The sequence below is a fragment of the Tachysurus vachellii genome, chromosome 2 (genome assembly GCF_030014155.1).
Source record: "Tachysurus vachellii isolate PV-2020 chromosome 2, HZAU_Pvac_v1, whole genome shotgun sequence".
NCBI lineage: Eukaryota > Metazoa > Chordata > Actinopteri > Siluriformes > Bagridae > Tachysurus > Tachysurus vachellii.
Window position 1 is genome coordinate 33,245,301 of NC_083461.1, and position 13,476 is coordinate 33,258,776.

The following is a 13,476-nucleotide window of genomic DNA, read 5'->3' on the forward strand; positions in this document are numbered from 1 at the left end:
GCCTTGAACTTCACAAAACAACACAAAATGAATTAACACTTGCTTTTTTTAAAAGATGCATCGTTACATCTGATAACTATATTTATTAAGGATGGTTATAAAATGACATATTTTTGCTGTCTGGAAGTTTTTTCCAGCTAAAGATGCAAAATTGAACACAATTAGAATTCATTTGAATGATAGATGATGAGAAAGTGATAAAAACCCATTTAAAAAAAGTTGCTGCTTGTATATTTCAGTTACGTTCACATGGACACGATCTGACAAACTGCTCAATATTTTGATAATCTTTCTCCTAGATTTAGGAGGAAAGAAAACATTTCTAGTGTCTACAAAACAGAAGCTTTCCCACCAAAACACCTGATAGTTATCATAAACCCCTTGTCAGCGATGCAGGGATAAAAAAAAGTCCCAAATGCAGGATAGCGTAAAATAAACGGGTTTATTAAATAAAAGACACAAAACAGGAACACGGACAAGACAACAGACGTGACAAGAGAGGACATGACGAGGATTCCACGCCGCCATAGGCAACACGGCACGGTTAAATACACAAGACAATTAAACACATAAGGAACACGAGGCGGAGAGGAAGAGACAAGGGTGGGGCAGACACCTAAACACAGAACATAAACAAACGCACATGGACAAAAGTCCGTGCTGGATCCTGACACCCCTATTTATACACACACTACATTCTCTACCATAGTCATATGATTTGTGAAAGAACTACACAAAATATATGCTGAGCTGTCACTGCCCTAATAAAATGACCTCAATGTTTTTCCACTACACCACTACACAGATTTCACACTTACTGAACTCTTACCATCCATGTTACCAGAGGAACTGGGAATAAGGTTGATCTAGATCATTATAGTCCACCATCATCATATTCATATCTTCTTTTGTAACCAGACTGCAGAGGCACAAAGAAAAAGATCCTCTGGAGAGCGATGGAGATTTCTGTATGTAGAATAAAACAGCATGAGCGTTGGGGTAAAAGCTCAGGGATCCCCGTGAGACCAATAAGTGAAGAGGAGGTGAGCAGAAAAACAGTAAATCACATGTGTTTAAAAGGCAAACTGAAAAGAAATGTGGGTCAAAAAGAACTGAAAAAGATCAGTGGGGAAAATAGCAGTAAGGTCTCTTGACAATGGCTACAATTAGAATGACGCAGTTATTATGAAAGGGATAAAATATAACAAGACATTTTGTTATAGGAAAATAATCAACATTTGGTAGGTGTGATTGAACCAGCTGTGAAGTTACTGCTAGCAATCTGGACCGTTTATTTTCCCAATCATTTTATTCCTCTAACACAAAAGCAATGTATAAATAATTTGATTAAAATAAACGCATTAATGCACAATAGTTTATAGGTTATGTTTTACCTTGTGTAACTTCCTTGAGATAAATAAGTTCCTGATGAACTTATACTCATTGTTATATACATTCTCTCAACCATCTCTCTTTTTCTTCTATCTTAAGTTAATAAGACAAAACAGAAAACTCATCATTTCATGTTACTGAGAAACTTGATAGTATAAAGTTTATTTACATCTCCTATGGTGAAAAACAGTATGGTGACAGTTAAAGTGCCGAAACTAAATACTCCTTCTGTTAAGAAATCAGTATCCGTATCCAAGTAACTCATTCATTCATTCATCTTCTACCGCTTATCCGAACTACCTCGGGTCATGGGGAGCCTGTGCCTATCTCAGGCGTCATCGGGCATCAAGGCAGGATACACCCTGGACGGAGTGCCAACCCATCACAGGGCACACACACTCTCATTCACTCACGCAATCACACACTAGGGACAATTTTCCAGAGATGCCAATCAACCTACCATGCATGTCTTTGGACCGGGGGAGGAAACCGGAGTACCCAGAGGAAACCCCCGAGGCACGGGGAGAACATGCAAACTCCACACACACAAGGTGGAGGCAGGAATCGAACTCCGACCCTGGAGGTGTGAGGCGAACGGGCGAACGTGCTAACCACTAAGCCACCGTGCCCCCTATCCAAGTAACTACGCTTGTTAAATGTCTATTTATTATTATGTATATATGCAAGTCCCTGGAAATTAGCTGTTATTTAATACATCATGTATAAGACTCATTGACCAATCAAGTCACGATAAGCGTGATGTGGTATAATGTGGTTTAAACACTGTACGGCAAGTAGTGATGGCTGCTTTTGAAACACTGCTTCATGAAGCTTCGAAACCTTAACAAATCTTTTGTTTCGAATCATTGATTCGGAGCGTGTATCAAATTACAGTAAGTCATGTGATTGCATCAAACAAGGCTTTGTTACGTCATTACAGTTTTAAAATGTTTCAAAATTCTGATGGCTGCCACTAGGGGGTGTTGATCTCAAAGTAAACCCATGAACAACTGTCTACTAGGTTTTTCATTGATTTCATGTCAGTTTAATTACGAATGTTAATAAAAAAATTGAATGTGTCAATTTTGTTTGTGCTGTCCCATGATCAATGCTCGCTTTAGGATGCGTCGCAATCCCCAGTTGTGAAATCCCTCCAGATGTTTCTATAAAACAAACAAACCAAGGCTTTGTGGTTTATTTAGTTGGTGTAAAAAGTGGATAATTTGGCATTTGAAGTATATTGTGTAATGAGTGGAGTAAAAAGACTAAGGTCATTTGGAACATTTTAAGAGTTTAGAAAACAATAGTGAGATGTATGCCATGTGATGAATATCAGATATACCACAATAACGCCTCAACAATGTTCCCAATGACCCAAACACAAATTCTCCTTGCCTTTACACTACTTCGACCAACAGGTGTTGCCAGGATTTAGTGTTTCAAAAGCTTCGAATCAGTGAATCATTTTGCAAAGCACTTGGTTCAATTGATTCAAGACTTCAAAATGCTTAGTTTATCACATCACTAAGCAAATGTACACAAAAAAACAGCAGGTATAAATAGAAAGGGTAATTAGCAAGATATAAGGAACAAATGTGCAGAGGCTGGAACAGGATAAGGAACAATGAGCACAAAACAAACAAAGACACATGGTACAGAATATAAACAAAGCCCTGCCGGAATGCCCCCTGGTGTTTGAGCAGGGAATTGTCCAAATCATCATGGCAAAACCTTCCATAAGACTCCAGCAAGGTGAAGAGTCAATTCTAGAGATTGATGTTTTGGCTATAGTGATGGTTACATGAGTGCACCAGAGCATCTTCAAAACAGCAGGTCTTGTGTGTTGATCTTTTGAAAGAAGTCAGTGTGATGACAGTGTAATGTTTTGGGCAATGTTCTCCTGGGAAACCTTGATTCCAAGCATTTATCATGTGGATGTTACTTTGACACGTACAACATATGTTGTTGCAAACAAAGTACAGTCCTTCAGAGCAACATTATTCCTAATGACAATGTCTTCTTTCATCGGGATAAAGCTCCCTGACACACTGCAAATATTGTTCATGAATGGTTTGTGGAACACAAAAAAGATCTCAGTCTGTACATCTGTGGGTTGGATTGGGCAAACAAGTCCAATCCACGGAGGTCCCACCTCACAATTTACACAAACTTAAAGAATCTGCTGGGAACATCTTGGTGCCATATACCACAGCACACCATGAGAGGTCTTGTGGAGTCTATGCCTTGATGATTTAGAGTTTTGGTAAGACAAGGAGAAACTACACATTACCAGGCAGGTGGTTTTAATGTTATTCCTTTTCGGTGTATGTACTGTATGTATGAATACATACACACACACAGATGTTTTTTTGGCAAAATCAAAATCTGGAACAATAATGAGTCATCTAACCCAAAACAGAGGTTACATGTACTGTACATGTACATGTACTGTATGTAAGGTATGGTTTAAAATCATGTCTTAGCTGAGCAATAAGCTGTACCTGGTCTATTTATACTGTGTGTGCGTTTGTGTGCCTGACATGCATTGTTTCCAGCAAGGCTATATGTGTCTGTAGGGCATTCAAGCTCCTGCAGTTCATAGTCACCAATTAGTGTCTGTACAGGTTGGCCCTCTGACACTATATACTGTAGGGCACACACACAGACACACATTATTTATAGAAGATAATGACTGGATCTCATGGTCCTCATACAAAAGAAAGACATGTCTGTACAATCTGAAGAAATACCAACTCAAGAGCAATTTCTCTGTCTTAAATACAAATTAAAAACATCAAATCTCTCATATAGCTTTCCAAATGCAATTGATTTAATCATACTTTTAGGATTTAGAAACATGTATGTAGGTGAACATTTCTAACAGGACTTAACTCAATTCAATTTTTGTTAAATAGCACATTTTGTTAAATGTCCTGAATTCAAGAAACACAATAAAACAATTAATGATTGAATTCTAATTCAGTTTCTCATTCAGAATTAAAGTAATTAAAACATTAAAATATATATGGAATAAAACACAACCCAGCCAATGACTGCAGTTTTTAGCATCTATACATTTTTATCCATTTTTAGCTTCCCTTAATGTAGTGAAATGTCCACAGGAAAAGTTAGTCACTGTTATCACTTGTGTGCTCTCAGCTTTGAACTGACTCTCTCCGTATTGACTCTCAATGCAAAAAATGTTCACAAATATATTGGGCCATTCGCCAAATTAGTCCCTGTCTGAGTTTACTATAGAAATGGTTACACGTTAGAATGATTGTGTTTATATAAACCTGTAATTTGAATTACGACTATGGGACACTTGTCAGAGCTGCAGTTAGAGGCAATGAATCAACACTGAGTCATACAGATCTGTGAATTTATCAGTGCTACAGTATTATTGAAGAAACAGAACATAAATTCAAAGCTTTTATATCCAACAATAAAGATGTTTTGTGATGAAAGAGAAAATCCTATCTCTCTGCTTAGAAAGTTTCATCTAACTTTAAAAAAATACGACCAAATGAATACAATGACTATTCTTACACTTAATCCTAAGGCTTTGTTGGTCAGTACTATCTCTGAAATGACAAATTCTACAGATGTACTGTAGAGCATAACATACAAATACCAATTCAATATATTGTATAAATCTTTATTCCACAGTGTTGCTAAGTACTCAAATCTGATTGGTCAGAAGGTGTTGCTTACTTTATAGCAGCAGCTAGGACATTAACACTAGCTGTAATTCCAATGAAATGTTCGTATCGATCCACTATTTCTAATAAGTTTGTGTTTCTATAGTAGCAGTTCATTCAGAGAGACTTTTATGCAGTGATGTACGAAAGGCTAATAATAAATGTATTTATAAAATGTGAGAACAGTTCCAGTACTTTTGGAGGGGACTGTAAATGAGAAAAGGAACTAACTTGTCTTGTGGATGTTACACAATATTAAATGTACAAAACTCTAATTAATGCAACACATTTTTAAATAATATAACAATTTAAAGTATTACTATAAGAAGGATCACTGAAAATGTATTGTTCAATAATTAATAAATAAAAGAGTTGACAATTTACTGTGATGAGGAAAAGAACCACATTACAGGACATGTTTACACTTGAAAGTAAACAAATTTAGAGTTGTAACTCCACTTCACAATCCACTTGGTGTATGCTGTTGTAAGAAAATAATCTTTAATAATCACTAATAGTGTTTTACTTCTTACTTATTGACTGCCCCAATATTTATCCTTAGACTTCTAACGTAAGTGTGTAAATGTAAAAAAAAAAAACAGACTGGATTTTTGTACTAAAATGTAGAGTGGCACATTGAACATTCTTCAATTAGGACATGTTACAGTTTGCTGAGAGTTAAACTGAGGAAAGTGAAAGGAAATAAGGAAATGATTCTGCAAGTGTAAAGTTAATTTCTCATGGGGAGTGTGTATGTGTGTGTGTGTGTGTGAGAGAGAGAGAGAGAGAGAGAGAGAGAGAGAGAACAACTTCAGATCATTCTACTTCAGTCCTCATTAGACCATAGTGAGCTGTCCACAGTTTGTCCTCTGAGGACACTAATAGAGAGCTGGAGGCTTGACGATGCTGCTCTGTGACTAACACAGCCAGGATTGACCATCCAGCACTGTGCAGCCAGGTACGAGTATAATGAGATGGGTTTTTCTGCCTGATAAAATGGAAATGCATATTGCAAGCACCATAATTTAACATCCAGACACATGATACAGACCCTTAACCTCTACAATACACTAAAACAGTACAAAAGGTTATGAGGGCTGGTACAAGGGGATTGGTTGGTCTCCTAGAACTGTTGAAGGTCAGAGCTCTAACTTAGTGCTTAAATTAGTGGTAAAAATAACAGATAAACTGCATCAGAAACTTCCTATTACTCCAACTAGGGTCTTTTAAATTGTAATTGTGGTATACTTGTACATATCTAGAGGATACGTAAATATATGTACAGTTATAGTAGCAGCATTGAATTGATGTGCAAAACAGCATTGAAATGAACGTGCATTACCAGTGTTTGAGTGGTGCTATAAACATAAATGCATATTGAAGGAGTGTGTGTGTGGGGGTCAGTTCCGTACAGTTCAGCTGTGTGTGTTGAGGAGCCTGATGGCTTGAGGGACGAAAACTGGTTGTGAGGGACCTAATGCTTTTCTACCTTTTTCCAGATGGCAACACCATTTTCCAGATGGTGTGTGAGGGGTGTGTGGGGACATCCACAATGATGTTGGCTTCGCGGATGCAGCGCGTGGTGTGAATATCTGTGATGGAGGGAGGAGAAACTCAGACGATCTTCTAAGCTGTCCTCAATATCCACTATAGAATCTTGCCTTCCGAGATGGTGCAATTCCCAAACCAGTTCTCTGGGTAAACTCTGCATAGAGTTCTCCTCACATCAGACATGGTTGCACACACTCACACACAGAGCCAGTAGGTTATTGTAAAGTCAGTATTGTAGAAATCAGTATGCTATTGCATAGTTTGTATAGTCTGTACTAGCTGTATAGTCTGTTTTTGCTATGTATCTGTCAAATACATAGAGTATATTGTTTATACTGATGGCATAGTCCGTACCTGCCCCCTGCTTCGTTGTTGTTTTATGTTTATTGTCTGTATGTATGTTGCACCGTTGACCTGTGAGACACGACATCTCGTTCCACTGCATGTCCCAACATGTAGCGGAATTACAATAAAGCTAACTTGAACTTGAACTTGAACAGAGCACCTGGTTGTTAGGAGGATGGGTGGTCTTGCTAGCCATTACATTATTCATAATAAATAATCTGTCTGGATGAGCATTCTGCAGATCATTGATAGTCTCATAGAGTTTACAAAGTGCCTGCTTAGCATTAGCACTGGGGGGAATGTACACTCCAACAATGAAAAGAGTCGACATGAAACAAGGAGAGCCCATCTAGTAGGGCGCAAACATTAGAGACTAGCATGTACTGGAGTGACGGCTGGCTAAGGTTTGTTATGAGCTTAGCACAGAGACCTGCTCTCTTGCCATGTTTCTGCTTTCTCGAGTACCACTTCTGACGTCCCTTCTCCTGGCCACTCCATGGACTAGAGGCAGTGTCTTCATGCAAGTTGAGATTGCGAAGCTCAGCTAGCACATCGACATGTAGGTTGGCTGTTGCATGATTACTGTGTTGTAAAAGCATCTGGTGGTCTTCTACATAAACGAAGCTGTCTCTGGTGTCTAGGTACCTTAACAAGATGGGCTAAAATCGTGAATAGCACCATTTTGGATCCGGCATGACTGCTGCATTCTAATACCATGCCGCCAACTTGGGTGTTCATTACTTTAACTGTTTGGAGAGATGTATTATCATTTTCAGCAAAACTTGGTTCATCCATCGATCTATCATGTTCTGTTCCACTGCAGGGTCTGGGCAAGTAGTTCCTCACTGGTTAAAGTATTGACCTTGGTGCTTGGAAGGTTGAGAGTTACCAGGACCACCAACATGCTACTCTTGGACCCTTGCGAAAGGCCCGAAACCCTCAATTGTGTATGTGATAAATTTCTGTTGCTCTGGATACGGTTGTCTGCCATAAATATAAACGGTTTATGGACAGTTTAGAGAATGTAACATATGCCTTTGATCTAAGATAAGAAACATGAATACCTGAAGGATCCCAGAAAACATGCACAACCCATCCACAAAGCCAGGAATCCCCACAGATGCAACCAGGAATTAACACCCCCAACCCTAGAGATGGAAGACAAACATGTTAACTACGAGGTCATTATGATCTTCACATGATTTTTCCTTACAAAGCAATTGTCAGCTTCCAAAAAAGTTTTTTTTTCAGAAACACAAAATGAAATTCCTCTATTGACTACTGAATTGTGGGGGGCACGGTGGCTTAGTGGTTAGCACGTTCGCCTCACACCTCCAGGGTTGGGGGTTCGATTCCCACCTCCACCTTGTGTGTGTGGAGTTTGCATGTTCTCCCCGTGCCTCGGGGGTTTCCTCCGGGTACTCCGGTTTCCTCCCCCGGTCCAAAGACATGCATGGTAGGTTGATTGGCATATCTGGAAAATTGTCCGTAGTGTGTGAGTGCATGAGTGAATGCGAGTGTGTGTGTGTGCCCTGCGATGGGTTGGCACTCTGTCCAGGGTGTATCCTGCCTTGATGCCCAATGACGCCTGAGATAGGCACAGGCTCCCCGTGACCCGAGGTAGTTTGGATAAGCGGTAGAAAATGAGTGATTGACTACTGAATTGTATTATGACTAATGACTCCTATGTATAAATTGAGGTGGTTTGTGTTTATACAAAATGAATTCTTGAAGTCACAATTATTCCATTATAGTATTCGCTAACAATAGACCCATCATAGATTTTACACCAATCAGCATTGCACGTTTATCACCTTACCACGACTAAAACAAAAGACGAGTAAATCCTTTCCAACTTTTTTTTTCATTTCCTGAGTGCAAGGTCAATTAACCGCTGTTCAATAAGATCATCAATTAAGAGACACAGCTTTCTATCTGACAGTTTGCTTCAAATTCCCTACAAAACATCCCATTTCCTGAGCTTGAAAGAATAAATCTCTGAAACAGCGTTGCATCAGATGACTATGTAAGCACTTCATTACACTGCCATGCACACACGCTCACACATACTTGTGTGAAATGTTTTACCGTCCAAATGTATTAATATGCTGACACGAACTGCAAGTGTTTCTTCTAACATCTTCACTTCACCATATCAACAATGTTTTTGTCAGTTAACAATTTGTTATTAAAATACGTTTAGTTTTAGATTAGGATTTTGTGAATCTGCTGTCATATTGTCATAGTGATTTACTAGAGTAAGGACAGCAAGTACTAATGAAATAAAAAATTAATCAACTTATGACCAATTTGATTTGAGAATTCAGTAGATAACCTAAGGTATCTATTCACCTAGCAACATGATTGGTAGACTATATAATTGCACTGATGAGCCATATAAAGTGATTGGTGAGTGTATTATAATATCTGAGCTTTCTGAAGTTATTAGATTCCAAACCCTGTTATACACACAGCATGAACTAGCACTTTTTTCTTAATCTGTACATTTCTACACTCCAGCCATAAAGGTAAATTCTGGTATATTTTCTATCCATTATACACTTAGCTTAATAGGCTTAACGTAATAGGCTTTCTAGCAGATGAAGCTGTGAAAGTTTAAAATTGTACCCCAACATTTTTCTCAAGAAAAGTCAATAGGAAGAAAACAAGCCTATGAGCCATTTCAACTATGGAAAAATTATGGATACCCAGTTAATAATGGCAGCTTTAAGGCAACCACTAGGCTTTGTGTTCAATCTCTATCATTTTTTATGCCGGCTTAGCATCATGAGCCATCTGCATTGATTGCATGAGGAAGCCAGCAAGTCAATGCGCGATAAAATTCCAGCTAGTCAGACAGCTCTTTCTATTCCCTGAAGGATTCATGTTCATCTAGCTCTTGGTTGGTGTGTTTGACATCAAGCTCTTGTTTAAGTAAGCACCTGAGTCTTTACCGTGATGAATAGGCATAATATTATATAGGGGAACTAAACTCACATCTATCAATAACTCAACAATGAGGCAATGCTGTGCAATGCAGTGTATAACAAGCCTGTATAGTTGTGTACATTAATAAGAATGATGTGGGGCAAAGTGTTAAACACATACTGAAAGGCAGATTAGAAAGCATGAACACAGCTCCCTATTTTTTCAAGTGTTCACAAGTGTGTAATGTATTATATGCATGTTTATGCATTCAATCTTTATTTTTTTTTTATGCAATGAATTCTAATCTACTGTAGTATCAAATTCCAGTTGTTGGTGCACACGGTTTACATTCTGTCTCCCTCTGGTCGCTCGGTGGAGACGTTGTAGGTCAGGGCGTTATAGCTCTAGTGACTATTGTGTGTAAAAAGTATCTAAATGAGTGAAACCACACTGTCTGGGTCCAACAACTATACCATGGACTAAGTCACATATAAGAGATCACATTTCTACCCCATTCTAATATTTATCGTAATCTTTTGAGCTGAATCTGCACATTATTAAGAATTGTTGTTGCTGCATGACTGACGTATTGGATAATATGCAGTTGTACAGGTTTTCCTTCTAAAGACCCCAACAAGTGTCATTGGTTTTTCTCTTATTGTGATACTGTCAATCCCAGTGAGGGAGACATGGATGACAGACGATGGATTGACTTCTCCAGCTGACCATAAAATCCCCTGCTGCTCTTCACCCCAACACAGCAACTCAAACATATTCCCCAGGGTTCTCCACCACATAAAATCAAATTAAGAAACCAGCCTCTGCTGTGGATTGCTAATCCTGCACTTTATACAGTTTTTCTTCCTTGGTCCTTGCCTTGCCTTGCCATACTCACTGTAAGCCCTGTGTTTTGGGGGAGATGCAGAGCAAACAGTATGTTTTAGAAATGTCATTTTTGTTTGAGAAGAAAGAAGCAAAGGCTGGAAAACTTGTGGTACCAAATTTAATTCATTTGTTATGGATTATTCCCAGAAACTCCACCCTTCAGAAACAGCACCATATGTAATTCATTTGTTATGGATACTTTTGGAAATTTGTTTATTTTAGTAATAAAAATCTTTTAATGAAATTATAATTCTTTCGGTGTCATATCCCTTCCAAAACAAGCACTTTCCCTGATGACCAACTTGTAACTAGCAACCATTATATACTCAAGTTATCAATCATACATGCTCATGCCAATGAAATGTTTTGCACACTATATGGCCAATGGTTTGTGGACACTTGATCATCACAGCCACATGTTGTTCTTCCCCAAACTAGTGCTGCAAAGTCTGAAACACACAGTGTATAAAATAACTTTGTAGACTGTTGCTTTACCGTTTCTTTTCACCAGAGTTCAGGAACCTGAACCTGTTCTAGCATTGCAATGCAATTATACACAAATTAAGCTCCATTAAGATGAACACATCTACAGAAGCCTCGATGCATACACAGAATTTGGATTGCTCCACAGCAAGATGAAGCAATCCCACTAGCCATTGGCTGTCGTGGTTTGGTTGATTATATAGTCTTAGGATTATATTGTGATGTAATTTGATAATTACAGTATGTATTTTTCTTATATATTCCCTTATGTTCAGAGTAAAAAAAAATTTTTGAGTTTAATTGCCTTAAGAACTCGCACATCAAAATGTTATGGGTGCAGTCCATCATTGCACCACAGATATCGGATACTAACTAAAGATACTAATGCTATCGGTCCTAGGCCTATATTACAGCAGAGAAGTCCCCAGTATCAGGTGATGTGCTTGTGTCTATACATTTCCAGGGACATTCCCTAGTCAACATCATGCTGGCTCACTTTCATTCTTGGTGTTTCAGGTTAGGTTTTAAATGTGAGCATATTCTGGACGCTCCTCACATCCTCGCTTGGAGATTTCTGCACTTGTAACCCAACTATTGATTCTACCATGGATATTCCCTTATGAATACTCTAAAGACTCACACACTTAGTACTGTTTACACCTGTTTACAGTGATTATATATATACATAAAATCTCAATAATATAGGTAACATTTGAGTCTGGTGTCTCGCAAGGGTTCTTGCATCTGAGCAAGGTTTTCCTTGCTGATTAACTGACTAAGCCAAGACCAACCAATTTGCGTTTTTGTGTCCCAAGTAAGAGCAAAAAATGTTATAGCAATTGAGCTTTGTGCTTTCTTGGCATCCGATTCAGGATCGAAACAGGGATTTTTGCCACACACAGCTATATGCTACGGCACCAACTGGACAATAAATTCTAACCAAAATCTGGGAATGATGCCATACTAATCTTTCAGCCTTATGCTGATGAAGTCTTTTCAGCCTCTCATCTAATCTGGATGACTGACAATGACAATCCATAGCTCCACTCACAAGACGTTTCAATGCTGAGAAGGCAGTGTTGAGTATCAGCAAGGTATGAGAGAGTATTCTGACTGAAGGAGAAGGGATGGTAAACATTGAATGGTGCTGGAATAATTGATGAGGAACAAATGGAAAACTTGATGAATGGATCATAAAAAAGGTGCCATTGGCAGTCGCTGAATCTTTTATGTTGGGCTGTACAGCGCAAAGATTTTCCTCTGGGTACTCCAGTTTCCTCCCAAAAACCAGTGTTCCTGCAACAGGCTTTGGATTCACCATAACCATGGTCAGGGGAATATTTACATTCATGACATTTGGCAGAGACCCTAAACCAGAGCAGTTTAGATTTATCTTGTTTATCCAACTGAGCAGTTGAGGGTTAAGGGCTTTGTTCAAATCCCCAGCACCAGCAGCATGATGGTTCTGGAATTTAAACTCAATCTTGCAATCAGTCACCAAGTTACCCTCCTTCCACCCTCCATATAACCAGCATAGATTATAAGTCCTAAGACATATCACCTTATCACCTGTACATAAGCATAGAAAGTATGTTTTATGGATGATAAGTACTCCTGACTATGCTAATGCAGGAAGCAGTAGTGGTATAAAAGCCTAATCGTCCTAAACCTGTCATGAAGAGCCTATCACGTCAACAAAGCTGAATCTGTACCCCAGGGGTTTAAATCATACACAAATTTCAACAGGAAATAAGAGACAGGTCTGGCATTTCCCAATCAGCTATGAGACCAATATTGATGTCTCACATACATTTCCATTACATTTTCAATGACAACTACAAGACAACTCCAATTCCAAATGTAACTGGGACAATAGCCATAAAACCAAAGAAAGTTGTTAAACATATATCAAGTTTTTGGGGCATTTCTTTATTTAAGGTGTGTCAGGTGTCATTTATTAAAGCATCTAAAGACCAAACTCTTTATAAGAATTAAATGAACCACAATTGGATGATGAATGATAAATGATCATTGATGAATGATGATATATGGTCAAATGAATTTTATATACTCTAATTCATTTACATATATCAGCATGCCTGTGGAAGCTACTGCTTTTTGCAAAATACTTGGAGCATGTCGAAAGGCAAATGAAATGAGCTTTGACAATGAGGCAAAGTTACACGAATGA